Raw genomic sequence first — 9,136 nt, forward strand, 5'->3', positions numbered from 1 at the left:
CCTCCATGATAACAAAGAGAAATCGGTGTTAAGTCAATGAGAAAATGAAGCTAAATAAATTCATATTAAAAGTTATATCAGTGTGTAAATACGGATACGCACCAAACCTCGAAAACTTAATACACTATTAATCCTATTTAGTCAGCATGTATCAAGCAATCGTTCGGCTTACATTGTATGTTTATTGCTTTTTATTTAGCGTTTACAAAAATCCTTTTAAAACATACCTATCTATAAAAGTGAAAGGTACACTCATGTCCAAAATTATTGTCGCATGTCCATAAATATGTTATTCTAGGAATAAAATTTGATAACGAATTCGTCCGGTATTTCTTATAATGTTCGTATGTGAATAATCGGCAAAGACATGTATGTGGCAAATTTCATGTCAAAAGAGCAGTAAATAAGAACAATAAAACGAAAATAAAAGTTTCTTGTTCATTTAGCAACATTTCATTTTACTCATTCAAATTTTCGTATTTATAATTCTCTTCCTATGAAATTTACCACAAATATATATTTCCCGATTATATACGTAGTATCAGTATGAAAAGTAACCTGCAAAATCATTATCAAATTATATTCTTACAAAAAGACAGTTATAGATATGCGACAATAATTTTGGACACGAGTGTACCTATCTGTACTAGTTCTTGGCATCCAAGCAGTCCATTTAATTTAATATACTATGTAAAATAGTTTCGTATCATAATATGTGATGTACAACAAATGTTACATTATATATTATCCGTAACTCGTGATATGCTGCAACACATTAAAGAATCAAAATAGTTGAGGAAATGAATAATCCAGAAGTTATGTAGCCCTCTTGCGTTAATGAGAACGAAAACACAATTAGGGATGCGCTCGAGTCGAGACATGTCGACTCGACTCGACTCGAATTCGAGTCGAGACACACTTTGTAAAATTCGAGACGAGTCGAGACAAACGTATTTCTCGTCTCGAATTTTCGAGTCGAGACACGAGTCGAGTCGAGACGGCTCTTAAAAATCTCGACTCGACTCGAATGTCTCGAAAATCTTTCTATAATTTTTAATATGATTTTGAAGAAAGTATTCACTCAGAAACAGCCTTGAAACCAATTCCAGCTTTTATTCCTTCAAAAAGGTACAGAACGCATAAAATTAATAGTTAATCTTTAAAGATCAAGATTTAATTTTCAGCTCAATTCAGTTAATTAGAACTAATAGTTAATGTCGTTGTATTTGGTTGTACTGCAAATATAATGATAATAATAATAATAATTGATTATCTAGTTTGTATAAAACTATTATCCGTAGTCTAAATCTAGTTTGTATAAAACTATTGCGATAAAGTGAACTTCTTAAATTCTCTGAATGAGCAGTTGGTAGTCTATAGTAATTTAGCATAGTTATAATTATTGTGTTTTCGTTCCCATGAACGCAATAGGGTTACGTAACTTCTGGATTATTCGCTTGCCCAACTATTCTGAGGCTTTAATATGTTGCAGCATATCACGAGCTACGGATAATATATAATGTAACATTTGTTGTACATCACATAGGGTACAGCGGGGTAATTCGAATAGGCGGGGAATTTGAATAATGTTAAGCATTTTGCCAGCTGGAGTGGAAACGCGACTCGCCATGTTAGTGAACCTGTGGTGGATTTGTAGGTGGTGGTTTGCAGAAGTCCCTCTCAGAAATACAAACTGTTCCTTCGGTTGTGAAGCCTTATACGATTTTTTGTTTGCTGCAAGGTAAGTACGAATGTGTGTATTTTTAGGTCGTTATAATTTTCAACGTTGTTTCCTTAAGCTTTCCTTATTATTAACTGGATAAAATGAAACCACTTTGAATTATAATAGTATCAGTAGCATGTGGGGCATTGATATACTGTACACTGGCGTCAACTAATCAGCAGTTTCATACCACGTTCTGAATGGAATATTCGTCGACTGCGGGGCAATTTGGATAATTCGAAACGGGGCAATTTGAATAGCAGTGAAATTAGAACTATAGGCCTACTATTTTATATTTGTTTGTCAAAAGCGAAAGCTTCTAGTGTTAACAAGGAAACTGCGAATTCTTATTTTGACTTACTGGGAAAATTAATGAACGAGTATGATCTCCATAAACCATCGTAACCGTATTTATAATATGGACGAAAGTAATCTTCCTCTAAATAACAGACTCCTAAAATTTTTGCAGAAAAGGGTAGAAAAGAGGTGGTAAGTTAACATCTGTTGAACGAGGGGAAAATGTAACGGTGATAGCATGCTGCAATGCCAGAAGGTCTTTTATACCTCCTGTAGTAAAATTCAAAGGCGTACACCTAAATCCGGACTTTAAAACCCAAAATCTCACTCACAACTTTTGCCCTTAGAGTTCTACCAAAGTTATGACATCGAAATGCTTTACCTACCTCCACACACAACACACGTATTATAACCACTCGATCGCTCTGTTTTTAAGGCTCTTAAAGCCAACTATCTGGATCAACTATCTGGATTCACTAAAACCCGAGGTCAGTGATTAGTAAATCTCAGTTCTGCATTTTGTTCACTGAAGCCTAGAAGTGGACAACTTCTGTTGGACTGGCAGTTAATAGGTTTTCATGTACTGGTATCTACCCGTTTAGTCCACAAGCTATTGAAGAATTTCGATTCGCCCCTTCGGAAACGCATGGCCTTATTATACATTTTTAGGAGCAGTATTCTCGGGAAGAATATCTTAACAACGCGCCGGTCATGGCTCTCTTCTTCCGGTCATGGCTTTCAAAACTTTGTCTCAACGAAGCCTATAGATGAACCCATACAACAAGTGCTTCCCAGCCCAGAAAAAGTTTGTGTGCAGAAGAGACGTCGTGTCGCAGGAAAATCATGCCTCTCAACTTCTGGAAATATTCGGGCAATGAGAATAAAACTCCTCCGAGGAAAGACGCAAGAATCGTGTGCAACAAAATCCAAAGACACTAAAAGAAAGAAGAGTGTTAATACAGAACCTGCCAAGAAAAAAAAAACAAATGAATGCTCGAAAGAAACTGATATCCTCTCCCCTTCCAGTGACGAAAATGTAGGACTAAGTCTAAAGATGGCTGCAGGTAATGAAAATCAAACAAGGAATTGCTGTTTTTGCCTTTTTAATTACTATTCAGAACGTTCTGCTAGAAAGGGAGACTGGATTCGTTGCCAGCGTTGTAAGACATGGTTCTACGAAGTCTGTGTCGGTGCAGAAGGTCGAAAACAGTTTATCTGTTGTCTTTGTCGTTAAATACGAACGATGGGAGATGAATTAACCAATTACGAGTCTTTGCCTTAGACAGTGTTCTGAACAATTTTTTTTAGTGTAGGCCTACATTCAAAAAGATAGCTATAAGTGACGCATATTTACAATTTATGTAGGCCTACTTCTTTTCATTCAAAACTAGCATATTTCAACTGCCGTACAAATTGCAATCTAACTATTAAATAGTTTATACATTATTTCTATAAGACTTGTTTATTTTGTTGGTTATTCATATTACCCCACTCGTTATTCAAATTGCCACTCACATTTACGTTTTTCGAAATTTCGGCGGGGAAATTGAATACCCAAATTTCACAATGATGTATCTCAGATATTATCTTAAGAAAAATTGTTAAGTAATAGTAAGGTTCAAAGTTTTTGTTCACAATTTTATATTTGAATACCAATTACAGTTTCCGAGGTATATGAGAAAATGTCTGAAATTATTCAAATTACCCCGCTGTACCCTATTATGATACGAGACTATTTTACATAGTATATCTTATCTAATATAAATAAAATAAAGAGTTTTTTTGTGTGTTTCTCTGTCTGTCTGTGTGCGACCTGGGGACCAGACGAGTGGACCGAGAGTTCCCAAAATTTGGTCACGGGTACCTTAGTCCAGGCCCCAGATCAAGACGAAGCGTTTTTTTTTTTAAATTTCGAACCAGGGGGTCTCGGGGGGGACGTTTATTGGGACCGACCTGGGGACCAGACAAGTTGACCGAGAGTTACCAAATTTTGGTCACGGATACCTTGGTCCAGGTCCCAGTCTAAGGCGAAGCGTTTTTGTCAAAATTGGAACCAGGGGGTCTCAGGGTGGCGTTTAGCGAGACATGTAGTAAAAGTAATCCAAATTGATCGACATTAGTGTCAAATTCATAGTTTTCACGGTCGCTGAGATCAATGGTGACACTTCCATCAGCGATGACTTGCAAATTCAGCTACTACTGTATGCGGGCCGGGTGTCAGCGGGTGAGGAATACCGAGACATGTATAAATAGCCCATATTGATTGATACTAGTGTCAAATCCATAGTTTTCGCGGTCACTGAAATGAATGGTGATACTTCCACAGGTGTTGACTTCCAAATACAGCCCCCATGCGAAGAATGGGTATATTAAGCTAGTATTACAATAAATGGACTGCTTGGATGCCAAGAACTAGTACAGATAAGTACCATTCACTTCTATGAATAGGTATTTTTTAAAAGGATTTTTGTAAACACTAAGTTATAAAACAATGAACTACATACAGTAGTTATGGTTTTGGTTCCCAACATAAAAGAAATATGGATTGTTCATGAGATATTGAACTTCAACTTTCACTCCTGGAAAATTTCAATTTTGGAGTTAGGCCACTTGGCATCAAAGCAGTTCACTGTAAGATAAATACATTCCGCACATTAGTAACATAGTTGTTCAGGGGCCTTCGATTTCCATCCTCTCAAATGAAAGCTGAACGATTGCTTGATACATGCTGACTATATAGGAGAAATAGTGTATTAAGTTTTCGAGCTTTCGTCCGTATCCGTATTTACACTCTGATATAACTTTAAGTTCACACTCAAATCGAGCTAATTGTTTAATGCATTTCGAAAGCTTTTGTTTTATGCAGCTCATTAAGGAAAATCTATTTCATAATCGTAACATTTATGTACTAAGAAACTATGAACGTAAAGTGGACTCGACCTAGCCCCGTGGCCGCTGTGATTCAGTGGCACAGCTCTCACCCTTGGTGTGTGAAGACTCTGATTCTGTGTGTGAACTCCGCGGCTAGTGTACGCGTCTTTGCCGTGGAAGACTCGGGTTCAATTCCCGGCGCGAGCTCATGTAGTTCGGATTCCACGTTAATCAGTAGGTCTACATTTCATATTTCCTCGCTGCTGAAAGAGACGGTAAAGTCAAAATCAACTCAACAATATATATGTGTGTGTGCTTATGTGAATTTCCTCGTAGCTGTATGGTTAACACATACGCCTTGATCGGGGAGACTCTGGTTCGATTTACGGTGGAAGCTCATGAAGTTGTTACCGGTATCCCACGGTCACCGGTAAACTGTAGATCCATGCCTTATATAACCATAGATATAATATATATGCCTTTGATACACTTATTTTCCGACTTGGAAGCCATCGAAAATTTCCGGACACAGAGTCCCGTAGACCGAAAATGAGAAACATGGCTACAGAGTAAAACAGCCAAAGAAATTTAAGCTTTTTAGGCTAACTTAATCATTACATATAATGCAACTAGCTTGGCCAAGTTATAATGGAGGAAATGTTATCATTGCAACACTCTGAGAATAGAAAATGTTCGTCAGGTATTACTATCCCCCCCTCTCCTGCAGAATGAAAACCCTGACTAAAACTCAATATATATATATATAAAACTATTTTGTGTAATGTAACAAACAGTGGCGGATAGTATTCATGTTTCCTTGCAGAGGTCCTTACGAGGGTTCGCTTCCATCTTCCTCTCCCCAAGAACTAGAATAAATTAAAAAATTGCTATTACTTGTTAATCTTGTACAAAGGACGCAATTAAAGTCCCAGTGTAACACCCCTTCACATTTAGATTTTTCCCCTGGAAGAAAACCAGTTATTATTGTTTCTTGATTTCTCAGTCTCACCTACATAAACATACGAATAGAATTACAGGATAGGAAATGTTTAGAGTGCTTGCACGTGACATCTAACTATATTTCTCATCGAATGTGTCACAGATGAAAATTTCCGTTTGTACTGCCTCTATTTTCTGGTACATATGTTTCATTTATGTTATGTTGCTAAAATTCGTTAGGAAACAAGTACAGACTGCGCCTGTGTGCCTGACAAAACGTAAATGTACTGGATAATTATTTCTTCACTATCTTCCAGAAAAAAAAGTAACCCATCTCGTGTCGGCTAACAAAAGGAGGTAGCGGACCAAAGATAGCCGTTGTTTACCTAAGGTCGTTACACAGCAGGGGTTTCATTCAGTCAGAGGAAAAAGAAAAAATTATTTAAGGTTTCTACATTTGTTTTGAAGTGCAATATACTTCTTCCTTTTATTTTAAGAACCATTTCCTTCTCATTTGTCTGCATCAGAAAAAAAAATGCAAAAAAAAATCACTAGAATGTGCCTATTTACCCAAAGTACGTACTAGATCACAAGTTCAATAGTAAAATCACTAAATCTAGTACGAAATCATAAATGTGGCATCCCTGGGTTGGAGCGAAAGTAATGGTTGGAGTAAAAACTAGTCCGTATTTCTACTGCGTTCTGTTGTTGAATTCACAGAAATGTTCAAAAATAAATTCAAGAAGTAAAACACGATCCTACAAAAGACTGTTTACTTGCTCACTGGTTTTCGTATTGTGAACTGAAACTCAAGTGCGCAGTCATGTTGAATACTTCTGTCCCTTTCTACTTTACAACTTGAGGTGGGATGAGGGTCAGGATAGATCTAGTGATATACCGCTAAAGGAAGTGCTTCAGTACAGAGTCGGAAGCTGTATGTATTGTTTATACTACTTACAACGTTACCCCCCACATAAAATATAAATTCACCCTTTCTCCCTTCCCTTTTTCGAATACAATGAACCGACTCTTTTGCTGAAGAAAGACGCTAAAAGAAAATTGAAACATCTGTGTCTAAACTTTCTTTGAAGCGCAGTCTTTTATATTTGTAAGGTTTTGCGAGTGTTTTCGAGATAGCCAAATCTTTTACCATGGACTCCTGCTGCGAACTGACCGTGAGTAAACACCCGATCTCGCTGTGCTCAATTTCTCTCACACAAGTGAAATGGGTTTGTTGTTTCCAAAACAAATAGGAAGTTACCTTGTGCTTTTGCATTTCTGCACGCACACAGGTACCATTGTTGTTTTAATGATCAGAAGAAATATCAAAACCATCCGATATATATGATACAAAACAGCTAACAGAGGGAGGCAAAGATAAAAGTAGGCCTATACCAAGTTTTCCGCGTGGTACCATTACGGAGAATAAATATTTGATAAAGTCACGTAGATGCGCTTAAACCTATTCCATCTGTCCTTATAATTTTTCTAGTCTCATCAATTTCTCAGGAGAATACGTACAACATATGTCCAAATTCTATATATACTCTTTCTAAACTAATGAGTAAACTCATTAAGAACACCAACTGATATCAATAAACAGGAAGGAAAAAAATACTTTATACTTCTATCATTTGGTACACATCTCTATGAAGCACAGCTTGTTTCTTTTCGAAATAGCTCCTTCGTGTCACAGCTGTTGTTAGTTTGGTTTTGTGTTAGGATGAAAGAGAGAAATGCAACATTTGCTTCGCGGTGAAGTTATATATATTATTAAGATGAGCGGTGATGAGCGCGGTTTAACAAAGAGTGCCTTTCGGATGCACAATTTAAAGGGTAGTTGCAGTCCGTGTTGAGAATCGAACCAAAGCTATGTAAGACATGTTAATATTAAGCTCTTTTGTGGTAAAAGTGAACTTCAGAAACACAAAAAAGACTTGAAACATCAAGCTAATGTAAAGCAATTGAAAAATAGCCTACCTATCGCTGCATCTTTTCTGTGGCTAGGAACATGCAGTGTGAAGCAACAAGAATCGTGTTAAGGACTTTTTTTCGAACATAACATTCCCTTCCACACCATAAAAGACAATATAATGTTTGTTAAAAGAAAGTGCACATAATATTTTTAAATTTTGTTTGTGATCCTATCATGCATAATTATAAATAATGCCTTTCATACTACGAGAATGAGTTCAACTATACGTCATGGCCCCTCTAAAGCGGGGCCGCGGTGGCTCAGTGGTAGATCGTTCACCTCTGGTGCTTGGGGACCCTGGTTCGATCCCAGCTCGCACCAAGTGAACTTTGTGGTGGACAAACACCGTGTGCGTGGGTTTCCTCGGGGTTCTTCCGTTCCTCCCACTTTCTTCATTCCACGATTTCACTAATTTCTCATCATCACCCCTCTCCTTTAGCCTAACCGGCATAACCGTGGGACGTAAAACTCAAAGATTTCACTTCATTTTTTCCCTCGAAAGCGATATGTTTCAAAATTATTTATTGTTAGATATTGTAAATTTACGGTATCTATTTTAGTGGATGGGAAATTTTGCATCTAATCGGATAATTTCATGGCTTCTAACAGGAATTCGTAGTTACGAAATTTGCATCACTGTCTTTTGAAAGGATGCCTAGAAAAAATACTACTAGAAAATAACTGAAAACACAAAATGGATTTGATAGCCAAATTCACGTCATCTTGGTGCGTCATTTTTCTTTAAATATTTGTATTTAGTATTAGATTAGAGTTTAGTGTCCCTTTCAGCATCAAGGCTATATGAGACGTGAACTTACAAATAAACGTGGGTTCAAAACCACAGGAGTTCCCATCGGAAATCGAACCTAGGTCTCCCGCACCAAAGACGCGTACGCTAATCATATCGACAAGGGTGTTCGATATTTAGTAATGTGTACTCCCATGCGCAAAAAATATTGCGCGTATACTGTAACTCACAATTTTTCGCAATTATTCCATTTTCCATATGTTTATTGGTAAAATTCAGTTATTAGTACGTGGAGATAATAGAAAGCAATCCATCTAAGGAGATATTTCCAAAAAATATAATAAAATAATAAAAATATAAGCAAAAAACAAAATTATGTTCGGTTTTGTGTATACTGGCAATAATGTTTTCGAGGGAATTTTTGGAGTAGCACAGCACGATTGCAGAGGGAATAACAAGATTAGTAGGAGAACAGCTGAATCAAGGAACTGGAAATTGGAGCAAAATATTGCATTTATTGGCTTAAATCTAGGGTGTAAATTGTCTGCCAAATATAAATTAGCTTCTGTAAGCAAGATGTTAT

This window comes from Thermobia domestica, chromosome 1 (genome assembly GCF_964235325.1).
Source record: "Thermobia domestica chromosome 1, izTheDome1.hap1.1, whole genome shotgun sequence".
Lineage (NCBI taxonomy): Eukaryota > Metazoa > Arthropoda > Insecta > Zygentoma > Lepismatidae > Thermobia > Thermobia domestica.